We start from the raw sequence: 22,277 nt of genomic DNA on the forward strand, positions 1-22,277 counted from the left end.
GGGGCCCGGACACTGCAGGGTGGGGGGCTCCCCTGGGCGTGGGTTCAAGTGCATCCTGCCTGGGAGAGCCTGGCTGGCCCGGGAATTGGTGCAGCACAATCCTGGGGCCAGAGGGCCCAGCTGAACACATGCAGAATTCTCAGGAACTTGCAGGTCGAACCTGGAGCCCGCTGTTTCTGGGAAGGGCGCTGGGTTTCCTCAAGGGCCACTCAGCACCGAGTTCCACCCCCCAGAGCTGCACAGCTGCCTCACCCTCCCGTCCAGGGGAAGAGCTGACCCAGGGAGGTGGCATTTGCTGAGGCTTCCTCGCCCACAGAATGAAGAAGGCTGCTCAGTGTCTTCCTTCATTAAAGGTGCAGTGAGGTCGGGGACCGGGTGGGGTAGCCTTCGGCTGTATGTCACAGGAGCCTGACCGTGGTGCGTTCCAGAGATTCAGATTTTCTTTGTCACTTAAGCTAATGGTAAGTCCAGCATTCTGCCATCCATCCTGGCCACGGAGACAGCAATGCCACACTGACATCGGGGTCCCCTGCTCAGCCTCTTGGCCACAAAACGGTTGCAGATGCCCAGATGTGATTCGCCTGTTAGACTGGAGACAGAGAGAGGAGTGAAGAGCAGAAGATACCAGCAGTGGTGCCTGCTTCCTGTGGCCAAGAAGACAGCTTGCTCAGGAGCTCCACCCTGGGCGTGCGGTCCCTCATCCGCCAGCGCTGGCCTCAGGGGTGTTCTGGGCTCTGGGAGCTGGCGTCGGGGATACCTACAGGTGAGCGCGGTGCTATGCTGAGCAAACATACTGTTCCTGGGGTGGGAGTGGGGGGTGGAACAAGCCACCCTGCCGGCCACTCGAGGATGCCCGCATCCCCATGAGACAGGATGGGACACGGGACAGAAGGGCCTGCGTTGGGCTGAACTAGGGGCATTTTTTTCTGTTAAGTGCTTCTGAGCACGTGTTCATTATGGAACCCGACCTCCTGGCTGCCCTTCCCCTCGTTAGCTGCGCAGACAGCCACTGGGCCTGGGCCTGTGTGCGCAGCACCTTCAGCAGCGGGGCGGTGTGAGGCTCGGCCACGGGGCATGTGTGCAGGGCTCTCAGCATGTGGCGCCCGGTGCACCAGCCTGTGTCCCTGCACCGCCAGCACTGGGGCCCCTTTGTTCACCCGCGGAGCCCCAGGGCTCAGGGCCCTCGGGACAGGGCCTCTCCTGCCTAGCCATAGGTGGGCCTCCCGCCTGTCCTGGAGCACAGTGATCTTCCCATTCCTTGAAAATCTCCAGTTTTGGACTTTGACCAGCTACTTTGCTGGAGAGAACACCAGGCGAAGGATGGCACGGCTGCCGTCTCCAGCTCCCTGTGCTCTGCCAGAGCAGGCCCACCTCCCCCGCGCCCGCCTCCGGGACCATGCTACAGAACGGGCAGAGCTCCGCACCCGCCTGCGGAGGCAGCAGCCCAGCACTGCACGCAGCCGGAGGCTGGAAAGCAAACCGAGGACCACCGAGGGGGTGGGTCTCAGCTCCCACTCTCATCAAGGACGGGACTTCTAGAAATAACTCTGAGAGGAGCAGAGCTCAAATCCCACTTACAGCCCATTCTAGGGTTTGAGATGAGCCTAAGTCGGGGATATTTTCACTGTCTTTACCTCCCACCCCTCCCCCTCCTCCTTTCTTTCCCTGAAATAACAGGAGTAGCAGCTGCCTCCCAAGCGTGAATCTGCCAGGGCCATGCGGAACGCCTACCACGCATGGTCCCATGTATCTTCAGGACGCCCCTGGCAGCCGCCACGGTCACCTCCCCCACCTCACAGATCAGGGGGGCTCAGGAGCGGAAGCCGCAACTCAGGCTGCAGAGCCAGGGTTCCAGCTGGAGCCTCTGGCAGCGGAGCCGGGCTCACACCCGTCGCCGTAATACACCTTCAACACGTTCTTCCAGTTCCAAGGTGGTAATTGGAAAACGCAGAAAAACAAAACAAACAAACATAAAAACCCCAAAAAGCCCACCACGTACTTAGAAGCCCAGTCTTCCCCACAGTGTTCTCCTGCATCTGGGCTGCAGCTGGAAGGTCAGGGTCAGGGAGGGGCCAGAGACGTGCCCTGGGGCTGGAGCCCAGGTGGCTTTTCTGGCTGGTCTCCAGGGTCACCCAGACCAAGTGCTCAGCCGCCAGGAAGCCAGAGCGTGAAGGGCGCTTGCCCTCTGGGGAAACGGTCCCATCCCCACTCCGAGAGGAGCGTGCGCCCGGACTGGGTGGTTTGTGGGAGAAGGTCTGAGATGGAGCTGGGTGAGAAGCAGGGACATACACGGGGAAAGCAGAGGCTAATCGGCCCCTCCCCGCAGCAGCTGCAGGCACTTGGAGCTGCATAAGAAGCCACTGGGGGGGGGGGGGGCAGGCATCACACACACGCCTCCAGGGAGTGGGGGTATCTCCCAGGGCCGTGGAGACCCCACTTCTCCCTGTTCATTCCACAGATGAGACCAGAGGCTGGCTCTCTGCTGCCAGGGCAGAACCCCAAGACATAGCTCCTCCCAGACCTCTGGGACCCGGGTCTCCCGAGAACAGGAGTGGCCTCTCCGGGTCTGTTCACAGCTGGGGCCAGGGCGTTGACTGGTACAGGGCTGTGTTCCCATTGCTCCAAATGTCCTTTGGACATCCAGACTCCCGAGAGGAGCTTGTTCCATGTCCCAAGGACGAAGGACTGGTCCCCCGCAGCTGAGAGGGGCACCGTCACCGCGATGAAGAGCAGGAACCCACTGGCTGCCCAGAGACTCCCAGGTGGCACGGGCTCCTACGGGGCTGCGTCACCAGGCAGCGTCCCCTGGTGCCCTGAGCCCAGGAAGCAGCCTCTGTGCCGCTGCCTGGTTACCCAGCACAGCTGGCCCTGGTGTGGGGGCGCAGAGAGGAGCACCCCCCACTGAGGGGCGCCCACTGCTGCAGCCCAGGGAGATGGGCGGGAAGGGCCGGTGGGCGGGAAGGGCCGGTGGGCAGCAGCAGGGCCTGGGTGCCTGCCCCCCACTCATGGTTTGGCACCTCTCCACGCTGGACTCCTGCCAGCCAACTGGGGTGATGTTAACATCCTCCAGCCTGCGTCGGGAGAGCAACTCAGGGCCCAGGGGAGAAGGGCGGTTAGAAAGTGTTTCACAAACACCGGGGCTTGGCTGGAGCGTGAGGCCGGCGTGACGAAAGGCGCTGGAGCCCCGTCTGTGGCCAGCGTGGAGCCCTCTCGGTGCTCTGTGGGGACCAAGAGGCGAGGTGTGCGGCGGGTCATTTCTCCTTCTTAGCCACAGGCACCTGGCCAGAGAGCAGGCAGTCCCGGGCTCAGGTTGGGGGACGGGGCCAAGGTGGAGAAACACGGAAGCCGGGCTGCAAACAGGACAAACACGGAGACTGACCGTGTGTGACGGTTATTTATGAAGGAGGCTCTGGGGGGCGGTCGAGGCCAAATGTGACGGGACCCCTCCAGTGATATCACCTCCCAGGGCCCACACTGTGTGGCCCATGGAGCAGGCCCCGCCCTTCTCCAGCCCCCACTGCACAGGCCCCCGGGTTGGAGGTGATATGGAGTCCAGCCCGTGTCGGGCATGGCCGAGTCTCTTAGGCAGGTGTCCGTCATTCTGAGTGTGCCTGAGTCTCCGCTGCCACCTCCAGCCCGGCGGGACAGAAGTGTGAGTCCTCAGTCAGCCCAGGGGAAGGAGTGGGGGAGAAGGGGATCCTTAAGAAAACAAAGAATTGGTGGGGTGGGCATCGCCGGCAGAGTGCCCATTGGTTTCTCTCCTGCAGCCACGGCGCAGAATTCAGAGAGTCGCAAAGCTGCCCGGGACTCAGAGAGCGCCTTCCCCCAACACAGAGCCCCGGGCAGTCCCGCACCACGGGAGGAGAGCCCAGGACAGGAGCCAGGAGGCCACTCCCCCCGCATTGTCAGACCGCTGGGAGCCTGTTTCCACGTCGGTGCCCATCAGAACTAGAGGAAACACAGTGTTCACTCTCGGTAAGGTGTCACTGTTACACCGTCACAAGCTGACAAGTTGGCGTGAGTTTGGGGACAAAGGAAAAGGCGAGACACGGCATGAGGTTCTGTCTACTATGGACAACAAAGAAAGGAGCGAGAATGTCGCCATAGGTTTGGGGGGAAATGGCTTTATTTGGCAAGAAGGAGAAATCCCCCTGTAGCCTGTTATTCTAAGAAGCCTGCAGGCCGGGGTGAGGTCTGAGGCTCCCAGCATCCTGCTCAGGTTGGGCCAAGTGTCCACCTGTTCAGGGGCAAGCCGGAGGAGGCGGGGGTGGGGGGTGGCCAGGGCTGTGCAGATGGCCCATTACCAGGCTGGGTCACCTGCCTGTGAGGAGTCTTCACGAGCCACAGCAGGGGTGGAGCTGAGAGGGGTGGTGCCGTCTCCCTTACTTCCCCCACCCCACCAGACTGCACGCTGACCCCACTACCAGGACTGAGGGGGGACACAGAGGCTTGAGCAGGTGTCACACCCCTCGCCATGATACAGAGCCAATCCCATCACGGTGAACCTCAGAACTCACGTTCCACTGTCTCAGGAAGTGACGTGCCCCTGCTCTCCCTAGATGGGAAGGAGGGGATGGGAGGACAAGGGGTGGTTCCTGGCAACCATACTGTGACCACGAGGGCAGCCAGCACAAGGACTCAGCCAAGGTGTGAAGAAAACAGAGCCCGGAGGAGTGCAGAGCAGGACTCGACCACACTGCACGGGACCCAGAGGCCTCTGGGCTCCTCAGTTAGAAGACGAAATAAATCTTCACAGTTGAAACCAGTTGGAGCTGGATTTTAAGTCTCAGGTAACCAAAGCCTCCTAACCAACTCAGATCCCTGCCACTGACCCCAGAGTGGGTTCGCCTGCCCAATCCCATTCGTCCTCAGGACGGTCCCGTGACCGGGGAACAACGGCGCTTTCCTTTCACAGACAAAGGTGCGGAGGTGAGGGGAGCTCAGCACATGCGGGGACCGCGCACCCAGCATGTCCGCTTGGCGCTGGCGTTTGGACCCGGCCTCACACCCTGCTCTGTCTGAGCGCGGGAGCCAGGGCCGTCCTTGGGGACGGAGGCAGGAGAGACGCTAACAGGCTGTCTCAGTAGAAATGGAGGCCAGCCTGCACCCACACTCTGTGGCTGACCAGTCATCACCCGGTCCCCCCAGCGCCAAGTGGACAGCGGCTGACGGTGTGGACTGGAACACACGGGCACCGTCCACCGACGGAGCAGTAAGGAGGCCGCTTGCCTGGCTGAAAAACGAACATGTTTTCATTATTCCCACAGAAATGCCTGAAAAGTTTCTGTCTGGGGAAGGGAGCCAGCTTCCAGCAGGCAGCGCAGGGGCAGGTGGGTGAAGGCCGGCCACAGGCTGGGGCTGCTGCGCAGAGGGGCCCTGGAAGATGCAGGCGGTAGGTACTGAGACCTGATGTGGGGAGTTGCGCACATGCTGTTCCGAATTCGGGTCCTCTCTGAGCTCCCCCGAAGTCTCAGTGTGGGGTGAGTGCTGTGTGACTTCCTGTGACTCAGACCCCGCTCAGAGCCCCAGCTGGCCATGTCCTCAGCCTGGGACGGAGGTGCTGTCCTGCCTGGCAGGTGCCCCTCGAACACGAGAGGGACAGCTGACTGGGCTGCGACTCGCCTCCCCCACCTGGGGAGCCTCAGAGGCTGGTTGCCATCCCTGCAGCTGCAGGACGGGCTCTCGGCTGACACCCACAAGCTCTTGGAGGGGCCGTGGGGGTGAGGGGCAGGTGCCAGGCCTTCCCCGAGGACACCAGTGCGAGCAGCCAGGTGTCTGGTTGGGAGGGGCCTGAGGCCCCGCCTCCCGTCCAAGGGCCTGTCTTCTAAAGGCCATGGGGGGACCCTGTGTCCGGCAGATTGCAGGTTGCTGCCTGGTGCTCCCTCCCTCGCTGGGTGCGTGACTGTGGAGCCGGGATGATCAGCAGCGGGTGGGCCCCTGAGGAGGTGTTGGGGGCGGTTCTCTTGGCCCAGTTTTAAAGATAAATTTGTTAGATCCTCAGCAGTGAAATCACACATGAGGCGGGTGAGCAAAATGGGAAAGAAGTGTGATAAACAGAAGCCCATCTGCAGGGAACTGGGACACGTGTGCCTTCCTCGTGGGGTTCAGAGTCGCCCCTGGCCGCGCAGCGGCCACATGGGGGCTGCGCCCCCCGCCAAGCCCTTGGGAGTAAGTACCTCGGGCCCCTTCGGAGTGCCAGAACCTGCTGTTCTCCAGCACAGCCGGAGCTCTTCCGAGTCGCTTCATTCGGGGGAGACCTGGGGACCTGGGTTCAGATGATCGCAGCTGCAGAAAAAGCCACAGTGGTGTGCGTCACGGGAAGGGTTTCTGGGCAGCGGTGGCTTGGCGTGATGTTTCCCCAGACAGCTGAGTTGATGGCAGCGTCAGGAAGCTGCATCCAGCGTGACAACGGGGAAAGAGGCCGTGGCCACTCCCCACCGTTGTTGGAGGGAGGCGCAGGCTCTGGCCCGTGTGGCCCCAGCTTGGCGTGAGCCCTCACCGAGGGTCCCTGCAGGGTTGGGCCTGGGGTGGTGCAGGCTGCAGATCTCAGTCTGGGGGGACGGCTCCCAGCCTGTAAACTGCAGACAGTTCTGCATGAACATACCTGGGCCCTGTCTCCCGTCTCTCACACCGGGGATACCTGGGCCAGACACGCAGCGGGGCTGCCGAGAGCAGACACGCCCCTTCCCTCCTCGGTGCCTGCCAGGGGCTGCAGAGTCTCCCTTGCTGGCCCTGCCCTTTGGGTTGGTGCTGGGAGGCAGGTCCCCCCTCGCAGCCCCAGCCCAGCCCCCACGCTGGCCCACGGAGTCTGGTGGGGGGCAGAGCCACTTTACAGCGGAACCTCGCTCCCGGCTTCTCTTCTTGTAAGTTTGCTTCTGTAGATGGAAATTCACCGGATTCCTGAAGCCATGGATGACTTTTAATATTATGGGACTTCTCCACTTCTCACTAATTTAATTTCTGAGGCCATTAAAGGCGGCCCGAGAAACACCATCTGTTGAGTGGATGAAAGACTGCAGAAGGGGTTTCAGCAGCAAGGCGGTGAATTTCCACTTCATCAGGGAGCGTGGGATCTGCAATCAACCCTCGGAAGCGCTGGGATGCTCAACAGGAGCCCCCCACCAGGGCCTCCCCTGGGGCTGCTTTCCAGTCTGTCCATCAGCTCCGGACGCCCGGCTCGAGTCTCCAAGCGCTTTCAAAACGGCCGGAAGGCCAGTCATCGGAAAACACAGTATTTAAGGGATCTTATTATTTTTATTAATATTCCAACAGCCCTGACTGCACTGGATCTCAGTAACAACTAGGCACACTGCCGCCAGGAGAGCTTCTCGTGCACAGACTGGGAGAAGCCCCCCACCCCACTGCTGAGAGGGAGTGCCCGCCCTCGTGCCACAGAGGGTTTACAACATCTTGACCCAGACAGGTCCTGGGCCACCTCCCCTTCTCGAGCAGCTAACGGTGTCTGCGCCCCACACGTCCCTCGTTTGCCCATCACACTCTGGGCCACTATACACCCAGCCTGGTGGCCCAGGGGCCAGGCACTGCCGCCTAGGGGCAGCCCCCAGGCCCCAGAGTCTGGGACTCAACCGCATTGGCCAGTGCACAGGGGCCTGAGTGCCCCGCCGGCCCCACCCTTCCTGCCACACCCAGGCTGCTGCCGTGCAGCTCTGCACACCTGCACACACGTGTGCTTGTACCTATGAGCACACACACACACACACACACCACAGCCACATGGCAGGGCCCTGTCCCTGAAGAGCATTCTCTGTGTCTGAACAGGCCCCCGTGAGAAGGAGCCAAGCCAACCCCCAAGGAAAAGATGGTTCACTCCAGGGGTTCACCCCCGCCCAGGAGCCCAGATCGCCCAGGGAGCCCCCTGAGAAATTGGATCCCCACGCCCGGCCCAAGAGCCCACCCTCCCTCACCAGCGGAAGCCCCTGCTCCCTGTCACCCAGTCTTCACCCTCCTCCGACCCTCCCGCCCCAGCCTGCCTCGCCCTCTCATCTGCGTTCACCCAGATCTTGCCTGGCCTTCCTCCTCTTCCAGGAAGCCCCTATCCACCCTCTCCCTTCTGTCTCCTCTCTCTGGCGGTATGTCCGTGTCTTCAGCTGAGCACACCTATGGCCCGAGAACAGGTGGGTCTTTTTGGACAGAAGGAGCTGGAAGGGGCTGTGGCGAGGTGGGGGCAGCAGTGAGGGGACAGTTATCAATGACAGGTAGTGGCAAGGAGGAGGCTCCAGTTGTCTGCTCTGACTCACCCCCCCACCCTCCTCCCCCACAGGCCGGACCGGCTGGGGACCACCCCCACCCCCGAAGCCCAGGTACTCTTTCCGCCCCGCGGTCATTTCCAGCCCCAGGTGCTGCGTTCTGGAATAAGTAACAGTGTTCCCACGGCCCCCAACCTGTGCCCTGTGCCAACTGCCATCCTCCCACATCCCCGCCCCTGGCTGTCCACCCCCGGAAAGGCTCCTGCGTGGAGGTGGCCGATCCCTTTAACTCTCATTAGCCTTCCGCTGCCAGCTCTGGCTCATCATCTGCGATCACCCTCATTATCGGCCGACTCCTTCATTAATAGTTAACGCATCCGCCAGGCGGCTCGTCAGCTGGGAGCCCTGTGGGCACTGTGGTGTGACTGCCAGCAAGAGGCAGGGGGCCCGGAGAGGACGGCACGGGGCCTGGCGGGGTCTGCAAGTCCCCAGGGGAGCCTGAGAGGCCCCCTTAGAAGTGGAACCGGGTGCCACCGACAGGACACCACCCTTGGGGAGCCCTCCCATGGCTGTGACATTGGGCGGGATCTTACTCTGTACAGGGCCCCACGGTAAGCATTTGGGGCCTGCAGGGCTTAGGGACTCCATCTAACCACACTGCTTGTAGCAGGAAGCCGGAATATGTGAACGAATGGGTGGGCCTGTGTGCCAATAAAACTTTATTTACAAAAACTAGGCCAGGGAACCGGAGCCGTTAGCCAGGAGTTGTTGAGGCCACTCCCAAGTCTGCGGAAACCCCACAGCCCGGCCACCTGGGTGTCCTCTGATGTGGTGGCCCTGGCCTGGGAGGCCCCCCTCAGCCAGCTTTCAGGCTATGCTCGAGAAGGGGGCTCAGCGGTGGGCCCAAGTGCCGTGCAACCCAGAGGGGCCCTCGAGCTGGGGTCTGAGGCTCCCAGGCTCCCAGCTCCTCCTAAGCTGGTGCCGGTGACACGTGGCCACGCCCGTTCCCCACGCCAGCCCGGCCCGGGACATGCCGTAGCAGCCAGCGGGCTGGGCCCCGTCTGGACTGACTGGCCTTCCCGCCAAGCACAGGGCAGTTGTCCCTCCCCACCCGAGTTTAAAGGGTCGGGGGTCACCCTGGGAGGGAGATGCCGCGCACACTGGTGGAGGCAGGCGCCTCGGTGGCCAAGGATGACACGACCGTGAGACGGGAGACGGTGCCCATAAATCCTTCACGCCCAAGGGCTGTGGTGCCTTGTGTCTGAAAAAATGTCATCCAGGAAACAGTCCATGCTGGGCGTGAAGGCCAAGTGAGTCCCTGGAATGAGCCATCGAGGGCTCCCGGGAGAGGCGCAAAGTGGGAGCCCAGGTGCCTCACCGGAGTGGGACCGACGGGCCTCTGCGGGGCCCCGAGGACTCCGTGCCTATGGTCCTCAGCTGCGGACAGCTGCCTGGCCCTCCCAGCTCTGCTGTCCTCAGTGGCTCTGCTGCTCCCCACGTGCCCCCGTCTGGCCACGGCAGGGCCCCTTCTCCCCACTCGTGTGCCCGTCCAGGGTCCCCAGACTTTGTCACGTGTCACATGGAAAATGAGGCCGGGTGTGCAGCACCTGGAGTAACGGGAGGCAGTGGCGGGACATGGGGTGAAGGGAGGCTGGGGGCTCTCTGCTGCGCCCCCTGTTGGAGCACCTGCTTCCTCTCCTTCCAGAGCTCGCCCCGAGTGTGACTCTGAAAGCTAACCAAGGACGGGACGCCCACCACTGGCCACCGCCGAGCAAGGGTGCCAGAACATCCTCAGGCGGCGGCGGACTTTGACCGAGGCAGGCAGACCCGACAGGTGCTGCTGTTCAGGTTGGACCACTGCAGGGGGCTGGGACCCTGGGGGGAGACGTGTGCGGGGTGACCCCCCACCCCGTCACGGCCTTTCTGCCCGGGGTACTTACCGGACGCCGTCAGGTCCCTGAGACTCTGCCCACAGGGTTCTGTTTCCCCAGTCAGTGAGGTGATGGCTCACTCAGAGATGCTGTGTTGCTGACCTGGGATTGGAGGGCGGGGCCCAGAGCAGGAAGAAGGGAGCCTGGGGAACCTGCACGGGCTGGGGGGGCGGGGGCTCAGGAAGCTGAAAATGCAGCCACACATTCCGGGGGGATGGGACAAGCCACATGGCTGCGAGGGCAGCTGCTGGGAGATGCAAACAGAACCAGTATTCTGGGCGCCCCGTGCTCGGACCCAGGAGTTTTGACCAGCAAGAGTGGAGGGACCCAGCCCTGGCCAGGTGGCTGTGTCGGCGGCAGCGCCGCCCTGTGCCACAAAAGGTCACATGTTGGATTCCTGGTCAGGGCACAGTCCTAGGCTGCAATTCGACCCTGGTCCAGGCACATGGGCAGCTGCTCAGTGCTCTCTCTCTCTCTCTCAAATCAACACACACATCCTCAGGTAGGATAAAAAAGAAGGAATGGAAGGACCTCACTGAAGTTCCCAGACACTTGCCGCGCCCCCCCCCCCCCACCCCAGGCTCCCTAGCGGCAGAACGAATCTAGCGACAGAAACCACTGTAAACCGACCCAATGAAACTTACAACCTGGCCTTTGGAAAACCACACGGACCTGCCGTGCACGAGGGGCCTGTCGACCCAAACTCCACACTCTCGAGAGAGAACAAAATCCAGACTCTCAACACCATAGTCCCACAATGTCAGCACACAATGAAAACGGCCCCCCGTGGGAACGAACCGGGAAATGTGACCTGAAAACGGGCAGACACGGTGAGAAGGGGCTCACCCTGGAAAGACCCAGCTGGTGGGAATCACAGCCGACGTTAAAGCCGCTAATACAAATGTATTCGAGTGCTCACAGACACAGCGCCATTCAACATGAGTAGACAGGAAGTCCCAACAAACAAACAGAGCCTATGAACGGGAATCAAATGGAAACCCGAGGATTAGAGAGCTTCCCCTGGGTGAAGTGACATCCGCGGGCTGGAGCGGACAGCAGGTGCAGTGTGGCTGCCGAGGGGGCCGGCGCACCACAGGGTGAAGGCAGAGAGACTACTCTCTACAGCAGAAGAAAAGACACTCAGGATGGAGTGACGGAGCCCCCACGAGCCATGGGGGAGGCCAAGGGGTCCGGCACACGCCTGTGTCTGAGAGAATGGCCAGGGACCAGAATGGAATGGCAGGACTGAGGCAGAGAGGCCCCAGATTCGGTGAAGAACCTGAAACAGAGCCGCGAGAGTCTCAGCAACTCCACGCGGAGGAAACTGCAGAACATGGCATGTGGGCACGCTGTCGTCAACCGCCGAGAGCCATGGACGAGAAGAAATGCTGCCTCCCAGGAGGCGTGGCGGGGCCGGAAAGAACGGCGTTAGGGGCACTGCCAACCCCAAATTCTCCCTCCGGGGACAGCACCCTTCGAAAACGAACGTGAAAACAGAGACACGCAGATTGAGAGGAGCCACCACCGCACTACAAGAAGCACCACAGGGGGTGTTTCGGGTGAAGAAATTGATTCCAGGTGGGCGTTTCTTCGGAAGGAGACAGGCCAGGTATTTTCTCCTCATTTCCTGAGAAGACAGCGTCTGCCTCCGGAGATGGGGCGCTGAGGACGATGCCCTCCCTCCAGGCACCGGCCGGGGTGCATGGCCCGTGGCACAGACCTGCACGCGGACCGTGTGCCCATGAAAACTGCTGTCCCTGCTCCGGGCCACTGCACTGTGGCTTTGAGAGAGTCTGTCCTTGTTCTTAAGAAATGCACACTGGGGACAGAGGGCTGGCCCATGGTTCCGACCGACCCTCCAGTAGTTCCGGGAAAAGTGCAGGTGTGTGTGTGTGTGTGTGTGCATGGGTGTGCGTGCGTGGGTGTGCATGTGTGTGAGAGAGGAGAGACACGTGGGGGGGGGGCTGGTGTGGCTCGTGCAATTTCTCTGTAACTGGAAAATCGGCTCTTTTAAAGGACCGGGTCAGTAAGGCTAAGGCTGGGGTAGAGGTTTAATGTCTGGTTCTCCACTAGGCTGTGAGCTCGGGGAAAGCAGGGACCCGGCCCAGCGTGGCTTGTCTGTTGCAGGCCTTGTACTTGTTGGCGTGGCCCCAGTGGGGAGTCATCGGACATTCCAGGTGGGGGCTGGGGGCCCGGAGGCCTGGTGCCAGCTCAGCTGCCCCGTGTCCGAGACACCCTGGGCCCCCCACCCCGCTGTGTTCTGTCTCCATCTTTCTCTGTCTCCGTCTGTCTCTCTGTCTCTCTCACTATCTCTCTCTCTGAAAGACAAGCCACCCTCTCTGGCCTGGACAGGTGAAGGACAGTTGTCACGCACCTTTTGGGGACCATCAAAGCATAAGTGAGCTGTCAGCAGCCCTCTGGCCCCAAAGCCCTGACTGGGGACAGCTGTAGTCCTTGGGATACCACAGGACCTCAGGGCTGAGCCAGGGTGTCACGGCTCTGGGGATGTGCCCAGCTGCCCCCGGTGTGTCCCTGGAGCCAGGCACAGGTTTAATCATTGCCTCATGCTGCTGACTCACTTGCATGCTGGCTGTCTCCAGGTGAGCCAGAGACCCCTGGGGAAGAGGCCCCCCCAACCCATGTCCCTTACAGCCTCCTCCATCCCAGGGACAAAGTCAGGGCTCAGTGAACAACCTGGGCTGGGGACGCCAGAGTCGTGGATCCCAGGGAAGCAGGTCCGGGTATCGGCACACGGGCCCCTCCCTGTGCCTGGTGACAGAGGAAAGCGCAGCATGGTGGGGTCCCAGAGTCACACGTCAGATGCTCAGCAGTTCCTGGACTGAGCGTTTTCCACACCCGACCCACCCTTTGCGGCAGCCTGACTTCCGGGGGGACGGGGCCTGAACTCTGAGTTTTCTGCTTCGGGCCACACATGCCCTGCGGCATCGCCTGGGTCTCCTGTCTGCAGGGCGCCGATGGCTTCTCTCATCACTGCCCTGGGGACAACAGCCTGAGGAGCACAGGGAGGACCCATGGCACTGGGCCCCGGGATCCCGCCTCAGACCGGCTGCACCAGGGGGCACATCCCCACCTCCTCCCACCTCCCTCTCCGCACCCTTACCAGACCCCCGCCTTGTGCGGGCAGGAGTTAAAGGATGGGCGGCGAGGCAGGAGGCACCATGGTGCCAGTACCACGTGGCTGCACGCGGGCGGGGTTAGGACATCTGTCCTTTTCTCAGCAGAACGGCCTTGGCACCGTGACACCCCGCAGGGAGGGACGTGCGGCCCTCAGCACCTGTCCCCGTCACCACACCTGGCCCGGCCTGCGGGAGCCTGGGTCGCAGGGATGGAGTAACACGTTCTCACCTGCCCTCCCGCCAGTGTCCTCATCCCTTGGACGGGACTGCCCTGTCCTTGGAAGGCCCGTCCTGGCCATCTGGCCCTTGTCAACTGCAGAGATGGGGGGGAGCAGCTGGCCCGAGGCTGCGTGTGGCTTTTCGGGGCGCAGCGCAGCGCAGCGGGGGTCTCGGTGGCTGAGCTCCGGGGCTGCTCGGTGCTAATCGTTCTGGAGTGGACAGGAACCTGGGAGCTGTGCGGGTGTGACCCCCAAACACGACATGGGGGCAGTGGACACCTCAGGCTGCGTCATCCCCAAGTTCCGCTGGGAGGGAACGCTCCAGGATGGAGATTCCAGAATGAGGCCTAAGCCAGGTCCCGGGATCCCAGGATCTTAGGGCCGCATCCCCTCTCCCCGACTTGACAATGAGCAGCGGGCGCCAAGGGGCTTGTGCTGGAGGCCAGGGGCCGGTGTGGCCAAGCCCAGAGCCCCGGCCCAGGAGGTGGGGTCGGGGACCTCCGGGGATCATGTGAGCCCTGGAGCCGGTCCTCTCGGGTGAAGGACTCTGTCACGGGGTGCACCCTGATGAGGGGGGAGCCCAGCAAATGGGAAAACACTGCCAATGCCAGGGGCCGCAGTCCAGGGCTTCCTTCCCTCCCAGGAGTTCCGGGTCCTAAATGAGGCCCAAGAAACGCCCTGGGGGAGCAAGGCCACATCTGGCTGCTGTGCGTGCTCACCTGGAGTCGGGCCCAGGGCGAGAGGACAGGCGCGGCAGGCCTCCAGGGGTCCCCCCTCCCCAGGCTGTGTTGGCCCGTTGACCTCTCTGCTCCTGCACCATGCAGCCTCTCTCCTGGGCCTGTGTTCATCACCCTGAAACTGGGCTCAGTTGGGCCCCAATTTCCAGTCATCATCTGAGTGGTCTGTCCTGGCCTCGCAGCTTCTGAAGGGCCGTGGGGTCCGGCTGAGGCAGGAGCTCCTGACTGTCCCGCCCCTCCCAGGCTGCGTGGCACCGAGGTATGCCTTCTGAGGACCACGATGCGTTTCCCAAACATCCGAAATTGTTCTTGGAGGAAGCCAGGGGCCCGCCCGGCAGCTCCTCTGCCTGGAACTTATCTGAGAGGGAAAGCAGCCGAGCAGGAGCAGACCCCGCTGCTGCGCCGTGTCCGAGGGGACAACAGCAGACAGCATGCAGCCCTTCCACAGAGCAGGTCGCGCGGAATCTGGGAGGTTCGTCTGTGCTGGGGACTCAGAGCGGGGGGCCAGCAGGAGTGGGGCACAGAGGGTGTCAGCCGGGCACCAGGTCTGCGCCGAACCCCATGCATGCGAGAGCTCAGTCTCCCTGCTGCCGGGGACGCCTGCTTTCTGAATGGGACACTGCGGCTGCCTCACCTCAGGTCATGCCCAGCCTGACTCAGCCGTGACTCGGTGTGGTCAGCAAAGTGACCACACGGTGCCACACTGATGGACGTGGACAGATGTGCCTGGAACCTCAGTGGAGAACGCCTGGTGACGAGCGTGAGCTCAGGCCCTTCACACTTGGGCGGACACAGCGTCTTTCCGCAAGAGACGGTACTGGCCAGGAGGTTCAGGAAATTCAGTCTTCAGCCTCTGAATTTTCTGAACTTTTTTTGCAAGAACGACGGATTGGTCTTCTAACCAGAAGAAGACAATACAGCTATTTTAAGGCTGGCAATCGGCACCTTGTGGAGGGGACCGTCACAGGCTGAGTCATCTGGGGCACTGAACGGAGCAACTGAGGGACTCGGCCTCCCTGAAGCCAAGGACTGCCCCTGCCTGGACACAGCAAGCCCTCACTGGGGGCAGGGACCCAGGGACCCTCGAGGGGGGACCCAGGCCAGAGTGGCGTGGGTGGGAGGGAGGAGGGTGCTGGTCCCTGACAGCTACGAGACAGCTTTGTCACCAACATATGGGGCATCCTTCTGTTCTCCCCAGCTCCTCTCTGCCAACAAAGAGACATCGCCGGCCCACACTTAAAAATACACCGTGCGTGCGGCACTCCGACGGGGCGGGGCGGGGGAGCAACAACACAGTGTCCCTTTTTGGAATAGCGATGGGGGAAAGAAGGTTCTGTCGTTCCAGACAGTGTCCTCGTTGAGCGGGCTCTGCGAGAGCCACCCACACGCCCCGTGACGGGGCCCCGCAAGGCCTGGGCACCGGCAAACAACCCTGCTCTTTCTGGCTGGACCAGGTGCGGGGGCCTGACGGGGGCTTTCTTCCTGCAAACCCCCATCTCTGCTTCTGAGAAGAGCAGACGCCCCAGGCCCCTGCATCCCCCAACAGCGACACAGTGACGGAGAAGCCCTCTGACGTGCACGTGGGCGTGATGGATGTGCTGGGCATGGAAAATGACACCGGAGCTGGCCGTAGACTGGCAGGTACGGCTGGGAAATTAAACCGGCCCCCCCAGGTCATTCATCACTAGACCCTCGCTCCCGGCCCCCTGCCAGGGGTCGGCCGCCGCTCCCAGAGCAATCCATCAGCCCGGCGGGCTGGGCTGTCACAGGACAGAAAGTCACGGTGTCTCTCTCCAGGAAGCCCTGTGCCTGCTCACCGATGCAGACAGCCCCTTACCAGCCGTCCTCAACGAGGATTTCGTTGAAGGGTAATAAAGCAGGAATGTGTGTTTAAAGGACAAAGCTCTGTTGGAATTAAGCATCATTTAAATAATCACTTTGCTTTCCTGGCACGGCCCCACCCCACCAGGGGCCTCGGGCCGGGCCGGCTCTGGCAGGCCGGCAGCTATCGGCTCATTTATGATGAATGTGAGAAGCAGACAGGTGCGGTGCTCCCAGTCCCCATCTCGTAGCCCTCCTTCCAGGCCCGGGGGGCTGCAGAGCAAGGTACAGATGGGCCCCAAGGAGCATGGGGGTCATGTGACCTGTTCTGGCCAAAGAGGTGGGAGCCGCCTTTCCAGCTACAGAGGCAGCTGCTCCCAGGGGCCCTTGGCCCTGCCCTGGCAAGGCCGCTGGCTGGGTGACAGCGTCGATGACAGGCCCCCTGGAGAGGGGCCAGCCCCAGAGCATTCTGTGTGTGTGGGAAGGGAGCCTGTGTCTATGACACCACCGAGGACAGGTCCCTGGTCACCACAGGGTGACAGCCCAGGCGAATGTCCCACCAGGGGCCCTACCGCGTGCTAGGCTGGGGGCTCCCGACGAAAAGCCGCTTCCGACGTTTCCGCCTTGAAAATGAGGGACTAGACCCCTAGGGAGGCGGGTCACCCCCAGCAAGCCAGCAGCAGAGCTCCGGCTCACCCCTTGGGTCCTGGAGCCCAGGCTCCCAATGGCCCCCTGGGGGGGGGGACATTCCAGGAGCTTTGGGGTGGGCTGGCGGGACTCACATGGAGCCAATGGGGACGCAGCCCAGCTGGGGCCAGAGGCAAGGAGTCCCGCCTCCTGTCTGACCCTCTGGTTATTTTCTGTGACGCGTCCCCCAAAGGTGCCCGCTGAGGCTGGGACTTTCCTGAGTAGAGTGAGCCGGGTCACAGTCCCAAAGGCCGTCCTGCGAATGTCACCTGATATGGAGGCCCGGGTGGGGCCGGAGAGGGGCGGATCAGGTCTGTCTGCAGGGAAACTCACCAGGACTGGGGGGCGGGGTGCAGGGAGCCTTCCACAGCAGCTACGGACACCCTGCCGTGTGCGCGGCGCTCCATGTCCCGAACCCTGAAGCTGTTCAGAGGGCAGGCAGACAAGCAAGAGCAGCGGACATTTTATTTACTTATTTTTTGGTGGGAGAGTAGAAGTTCGGGCTTCTGTTATGAATACTGTGGCATCTTCTCGGGGTCCAGAAGCCCGTCACAAGTCCAGGGAGGACTTGGAGGACCCCACAGTCCGCCCCGCCCCACCATCCGGGAAGACGCTCGGAGTCCCTGATCTTGTTTCCCGGAAGGGCAGTGCAGACGGCTCTCCTTCTCCTCCGCTGGGCGTGCTTGTGGGCGCCCCGATGGGGTGCGGTTTGCCTGAGGGCAGGCTGCACGTGGGACTGGGGTCAGGGGCTTGTCTGGGCCCCAGACGGGAAGCAGGGAAGGCGTCTGGCCTTGAGGACACTCCCTGGTGCGCCCCCTCAGCGACTCAGCACCCGCCACATTCCCCCATCTGGAGTCCAGAGCTGGGGAAGCCGGCACCCTCACGCCTGCCCTGGGACCCAGGAGCAGCCCCTGGGAGGACACCACTTCCCTCAGGAGACATCAGTCCCCACGCCTCGTCCCCAAACGTCAAAGCCACCTGGCAGAGGTCTTTCAGAACCTGCCTGTCCCTGCAGGGCTCCCTCCTTCCTCACCCCGAGTGGGGTTCAAGAGCCTTCAGGCCCCCGTACAGAGAGCACCTCCGTCCCCATCCAATGTGCAGAATAAAGACTACAGAGGTGGCGAGAGGCTGGTTGAAAACAGTCCCGTCTGTTAAAGGCGAAACGCACAGAGACGTGCAGCAGGCGGGGGTGGCGGTTGCGGGCCTGGCCTCTGTCCCCCCCCCCCCTACCGCTTTCTGGGAAAGCCCACCCTCCCAGACACTGGTGCCGACCCGCCAGCACCTCTGACGGACACGGGCCGGTGGGGTGGACGTCCCCCTCGGCCCAGAAGGGAGGCCAGCCCGCTCTGGACTCTTACCCTGACAGACATATCAGTTGCGAAGTCAGGGACTGTGACTTCCCAATGAACCACTTTTCCCAGGACCCTCTGTTGCCGTAAGAAGGAAGGGAGAAGGAAAGCAGCCGGATCCCAGCCTCGGACCACGCGCTCAGATCGATCAGCAGCCGTCCCTCCCCCTCATGGAGAAATCTGTCTCTGTCACGCCAGTGCCAATGTCAACGCCAGCCAAGCCGTCCTGGGTGGGTTCCAGGGCTGCCGCGCTGGCCCGGGGAGGGGCCGCCCCACACAGACCTGCAGGAGCTGTGATGGGCAGCACGGAGAGCCCAGGGCTTACAGCAGCGGCCGCTGGTGGGGGCCGGGGGGTGGGGGGCAGCGAAGCCCAGCCTGTCTTTGCTGAATCATCACAGTGGGTGAGTGTTTCTGGAACCAGAACCCCCCGGTAAGCCCTGGGCTGAGAGTTTCCCGTTGGCCGTAGACACAACCTGGGAGGCTGGGAGGCTGGGACCAGGGCCCAGGGCCCGGCGTTTGCAGGGTGAACCCTGAGCGGCAGACGTGACCACTCTGAGGGGTCTCGGGAGAAAACTGGACGAAAGCCCCTGCAGGTGGTCACAGGACCCTCAGGCCCCATCACACCCTCCCCCTGTCCTCTGGCCTCCGGTTCTTCCCACCACTGCCACCGTGCCCAGCTCTCTGGGGCAGGAGAAGAGGCAGGCGGCCAGGGACCGGGCTGCAGGGAGCCCAGACAGGATACCCGAGTGGCACTTGAGCTGCGCTCAGCTGCCAGCTGTTTACCCCTGGAAGCCAGAGATTAAAAACAAGCAAGCAAGACGGCTCTGAGTAAAGCATGCGCCACCCAAGCACGCAGACTAATTCAATTTCCTCCGCCCGAGCGGACTCGTGAGCCCAGCCGCCCGGTGAAGGCAGGGGATGCCGCAGCGCGAGGGGCGGGCTGCTGCCCGCACCAGCCACACGTCATCCTGGCCCAGCCCGCGGCGCCCAGGGACGGCCCCTCACAGCCTCAGCGTCTGCTCCGGTATCACCCCATTCCCAGCTCCACGGGGGAGGAGAGAAAAAGGCCAGCCCTGAGCAAGTCCGCAAAGGCCCCCAGGGTCCCTGTTAGTCATCACCGGCTAGAGTCGTTAGAGACCCAGGACCCCCCTCGGCCACGGCACCATGGCCACGGCCAGCCACCAGTGGGAGCCAAGCTCCCACCCCCTCCTGTCAGATCCCCACAGCAACGCTGACCAGTGTGTGGTACTGGTCACCTCTTGCTGCAAAGACTGGGACAATTACCCCCAAGTCTCAGCCACAGAAGGCCACAGAGATCACCACGTGGGTTTCTGCGGGTCAGGCATTGGGGAGCGATGCCAAGGGCTTCTGGCTCAGGGTCTCCGGGGAGGCGGGGTTAAGCTGCGGGCTGGGCTGCCTCCTCACCTGCAGGCTTGAGTGTGGCTGGAGGAGACGCTTCCCAGTCGACTCCCGTGGCTGTGGACAAGAGGCCTCGTTCTGCACCACGTGGGCCCCTCCACAGGGCTGCTGACCACACGGTGTGGGCCTGGCTCAGCGCGTGAGGTCTGAGAGATGGGCACCCAGGGCAGGAGCCGCGGCACCATTTACACCGTAATCTCGGGAGGAACGTGACACCCCTCCTGCAGGTTTGTGTTGGTCGTTCAGAGCAACCCCCGTGCGGGATGGGTGGGGACCCAAGGTGTGCCACCAGGAGGCGGGGCCCCCGGCTCCCCATTTTACAGATGAGCAAACTGAAGCTTAGGCTTACAGGTCTTTGGCCTGAGCTCACCCAGCTGGTAAGGTGGACGCAGGCTGGGGTCCTTGGACCCTCAGAGTCCCTGGGGCAAGCTCTAGCCTGGAACTGCCACTCACTGGGCCATGTGACCTTCAGAGCGTCGCTCAGTGACCTGGGCCTCAGCTTGTTCCATGGAGGAAACAGGCACACCTGTGCCGTGACATCTCCGCGGTTCCAATGGCGACGTGGGCAGTGGAGAGCAGGTCTGAGGACAGAGCTGAATCAGTCCTCAAGGGGCCCGCCTGGGGCCCAGCGCTTCTCCCCCGGCAGGCCTGCACAGCGGGCAGGGAACCTGCGGATATCGCCCACTAGGCAGGGTGCGGCTCGAGGGCAGGCATTGAAGACCCGTGTCCCCAGGGCCCTCCCCACAGGACCCACCTCATGGACGGAGGGCGTGAGGCCAAGAGGAACAGAGGCAGTTGCTGAGGCCCGTTCTGGGCCTGAGGGGCTCTGTCGCAGTGACTTCCCTGCCCTCCCCCAACAGGATGTCATTGTCATTACCCCACCGAGTCCAATGGAAGCTAACCGTGAGTGACCCCCGAAGTGGGAGGGCTGGCACGAGCCCTGGTTGCACACCCCCCTGCCTCTCAGCTGCTGCAGGTGGGCTGTGCCGGGCCCACAGCATCCACCCAACAGCCGGCTGGCCACCTCTGCCTCTAGGGCTGGTCAGGGTGGCCAGAGCCCTGCCCCCTGGCCCCCAGTATTCCCAGGGGGCCCCCTAACCAGCTCCTGGCCCTTCTGGGCATGGACACCGGGACACACACAGAGGACGCTCCTCCTTGGCCCTGTAAACGGCCCCTCCACACTTAACTGCCCTCAGACACAGCTTACCGTGGGCCCCGGTTCCCCTCGACCTGGGAAATGTAAGCATCCCCCCTGCCCCCCACCCCACCCAGGGTGCCTGTGCAGCTATATTGTCCTGAGATGCCCCCCACACACACCTCCGGGACACGCTGCGTTTGTCTCTCAGGCACCCGAACGGGAAACGGGCCCCTGCCCAAGACTTGAAGCCAGTGTTTCAGGGAGCGCAGCCAGCCGACGTGAAAATACACAGGGCCGTTTTCTGTTTTCCTCAGACACAGATTTCTGCTCGTTCTCACGTTTCAGAGGCACATACCCGTTCACACGGAAACGGTCCCAGCCGGCTGAGTCATCGCCCCTGCGCGCCCCAACGTCCCACCGAAGTCGGGAGACACCCACAGACATTGCCAGCCCGGAGGCTTGCTCCTGTTTCCTGGAAAGGCTTGTTTCCGCAATGACTGATGGGAAATTAAAACAAGCAGGACACGGGTCCCCTGGCCCGTCCCCGCTCCCAGGCGGCAGGCGGAGCGGCTCCCTGCCGGTGCGCCGTCGGGGGACATCAGCGCCAATCGCAGGGTGGACACCACGCTGCCGCCACCGGCCACTTCCCCGATGGTCTCCTGTCCCCCCATTCTCTGTGAGTCCGTCAGGGGCCTTTGACCTCCCCGGGACCACGAGCTGCCTCAGTGTCCCGTCTGTGAAGTGGGGACAGCGGTGCTTGTCCCTGTTTCCCTCCTTCCCGCCCTCTGCACACACTGTCCCCGTGAAGATGCCTCGTCACCCAAGGCGCTTGCTGTCCTTTCTGCTCCTTCAGCTCAGACCAGGGTCTCATCGTGGGCCGTGGAGGGGGCAGGGCCAGGACCCTGGATGTCCGGCTACAGAGGCCAGCTGCCCTGCCTGGACACTGAGCCGTGGCTGTGCCTCCCCATGTGGGTGTGTGGGTCACAGACCCGCTGCGGAGGGTGGGCCGGTGCCTGGGAGAGGAGACGAGACAGGGGACGCTCGAGAGAGGGCCAGCCCTGGCCTGCACTATCAGTGGAGAGCGCACTCCACACTCTCGCTCAGCAAATCCTTGCAGGTTCCTGAGCCCACCTGCCTGGAGCCGCCAAGCCCACCCTCCTTTGCAGCCTCCCAATGCCGTGGCCGCCCCATCTCGGCCCCACCCAGCTGACACACAGCCCATACGGCGCCCTCATGGAACGCGTGGACGAGCAGCAACATCGTGTGGGTCCCCGCTCTCTCACAGCCGGGCTGCCACACCTCTCTGAGCCCATTTCTTCCTGCAGAAATAGGGAGAAGCAGGGACGAACCTCCAGGCCTACTCGGACCTCCCCCCTGCCCTCTGACCCAGGCGTCCCCCCGTTGCCTGGAGCCAGGGCCCTGTCCACATCCTGCCCAGGGCCTGCCAGGCTCCCCAGGGCGGAGACGGCGTCTGGTTCACCTCTGCATCCCTCTGAGCATCTCCCTGCACCTGGCACACTGGGGGCAGCAACTGTGTAAGTGCTGATTGGGTCCCTAGGGGGCCCTGTAGCCACAGAAACGCCTGGACTCCCAGACGCCCTGGCCTACCTGCCCCTGAAGGAGTCATCCGACC

At 62.8% G+C, this 22,277-nt stretch overlaps 1 long non-coding RNA gene across 3 annotated transcripts; it reads left to right on the plus strand.

Annotated features, from left to right (window-relative positions):
• The first annotated feature begins 3,152 nt into the window (after positions 1–3,152).
• LOC123479947 (uncharacterized) lies at positions 3,153–8,402 on the plus strand. 3 transcript variants are annotated; one of them, XR_011650933.1, is made up of 5 exons: positions 3,153–3,239; positions 3,768–4,790; positions 5,268–7,423; positions 7,780–8,135; positions 8,282–8,402. It is a non-coding gene; the product is annotated as an uncharacterized lncRNA (long non-coding RNA). The 3 variants fall into 3 exon arrangements; XR_008426215.1 differs by having other exon boundaries at positions 3,768–7,423; XR_008426214.1 differs by lacking the exon at positions 3,153–3,239 and adding an exon at positions 3,346–3,652 and having other exon boundaries at positions 3,768–7,423.
• Positions 8,403–22,277: the final 13,875 nt, after the last annotated feature.

This window comes from Desmodus rotundus, chromosome 1 (genome assembly GCF_022682495.2).
Source record: "Desmodus rotundus isolate HL8 chromosome 1, HLdesRot8A.1, whole genome shotgun sequence".
NCBI classification, from domain to species: domain Eukaryota; kingdom Metazoa; phylum Chordata; class Mammalia; order Chiroptera; family Phyllostomidae; genus Desmodus; species Desmodus rotundus.